The sequence below is a fragment of the Charadrius vociferus genome, unplaced genomic scaffold, assembly GCF_000708025.1.
Source record: "Charadrius vociferus isolate BGI_N301 unplaced genomic scaffold, ASM70802v2 scaffold115, whole genome shotgun sequence".
Classification (NCBI taxonomy): Eukaryota; Metazoa; Chordata; class Aves; order Charadriiformes; family Charadriidae; genus Charadrius; species Charadrius vociferus.
In genome coordinates this window covers 2,276,743-2,278,889 of record NW_009648636.1, presented here as the reverse complement: position 1 = coordinate 2,278,889, position 2,147 = coordinate 2,276,743, and positions in this window count along the sequence as shown.

Genomic DNA, 2,147 nt, shown 5'->3' with positions numbered 1-2,147 from the left:
CCATGTCCAGATGGCTTTAGAGTATCTCCAAGGATGGAGATTCCACCATCTCCCTGAGCAACCTATAAGTGATCTTATACATGGAATTACCAGCTAAGAATTATTTCAGCAAAATTCTTTATGCAATTGGTTTTCAAGCCATTAACTACAATGTGCTTGACAGAAGTACAGCACCACATCCATGAAGCACACAAGCACAAGATGTTGAAATTTGCTACCTTGTGATCCCGCTAAAAGAAATCCATTATTGACAATATGTCCATACACAAAGTACAACTCTGAGCAGAGCGTGCAAAGCAAAACAGATTAGTGCTTTCTTTGGCATAGCGCATAGCTAACAGCATTACAGGAAAATATCTACGGGCAAGATAAAGAGGCGTGCTTAACTAGAATACCTGCACTAGAAGCACTTCAATTTACATATTCTTGTCTTATTTACCACCTTACATATAATCCTAGCTTATCTTTCACTGGATTTGGCTAAACCATTAGGATATATGACACATACTATTTAATCCACATGACGATGCTTCAAGTTGAACTAGCATAGATAAAATTAAGTATCACTCTCCAACACTGATTTCTGGCATCAGGCGATATCTTGATTCAGCACATTACTTGAAACTAAGAAACATGCCTTGTGAGAATCATCATGCAAAAGGCTTCAAGGTTATACATTTAAAGACCTATTCTTAACTTGGTACTGGTGCTTCTGGTTTTCAGTCAGGGCCATACAACTTTTAATTCTTGTGCTTTTCTCTTCAAAAGGTACCTAGCAGAGGACATAAGCACTACTTCTTACACCTAGGGCTCATGCAAACTGTTTAAATTGACAGCTGCAACTAAGCACACCAATTGACTGCTCCATGTACACATACAGTCTCAAAGGCAGTAACATAGTGAGGAAGAACAAACAGGAGGCACACAAGTTACTGACAGAATAATTATTTCAGTGAGTGTAACGTTAGCAATTCTTTTAACCTTTACCTTAAAATATCTGACACTGTCAAAAAGGACAGATTGTAAGGCTAACTTTGAGACTAGGAAAGATCTCCCCTGAACAAAGGGCACAAGAGATACCACGATATGTTTGAACAGAGATAATGACTCCTTGGTTAGGGAATAGGGGTAATTTTCAAAGCTCAACATAAATGAAAAAAAGTAATCAAGTGACAGCTTGAATGTAAAAGCCTGATTTTTTTTTTTTTTTCCAGTTTGATTTCTGAAACACAGGAATGCATTTGCTCCTTGTTTAAGTAACTCAAATTCTAGCAAACATCGTATTGCATGTGATCATCCCCGGGGAAAAAGCAAACAAAAAACCCACCGTTTTTTTAATATTGATAATTGTACTTTGTGGGAGTCACCCATTCTGTGTTACCAGAATACGTAACAATTAAGCCTTCTAGTGCACCTTTTATAAAGAGAAGCCAATATGCAGTAATTGTATCAAAGCACAAACACGGGGAAAGAACGAGTGTCCACCCAATTCTAAACCTCTCTTTTTTTTAAGGTGAGGTATGTATGCACTGCAAGAGAATACGCTGTGGCTGTTACAGGGTTGGTGACACCAGGGAGTGAAGCTCGTTTTGATAATTTTTCAGTTTGAATTTGGACGCTTTCAAAGACTTCCTTCCAGAAAATTACAGCGTTACATTAAAAGGTTTTGTCTTTGCTCAATCCTCCCTCTAGTACACAAAAAAAAAAATAAATTCCCAAAGCGAAATAGTTTTGAAGGCCAAACGCCGACCCGCAAAGCAGAGGTGGTGTAACACCTGCGATAAGCGGTAGGGCCCGGCTGCGTACCAGAGGGCTACTGAATCCTATCTCGGGGGGCACTAATGCCCCTTCGCCACAAAGTCAATACTCGGTGATCCCCCCGCACAATAACCCATGCAATCAGTGAGCTATTACGCTTTTTTTTTTTCTTTTTGATAGGTGCTTTACCTCACAGTTGAGAGCACAAGAGTTACTCGAACCTGCACCCCGGGATGGGCGGACAAGCCTCCCCGGGGCTGGCCGGAGGAGGGCCGGGGAGGCGGCTGGTTGGGGCACCACTCGCTTATTTCGTGGTTTTAAAGAGCGTAAAGGCCGCGGGACGCCGCGAACGGGCGCCAGTGCCGGTGGCTCCGTGAGGAGGCGGCTGC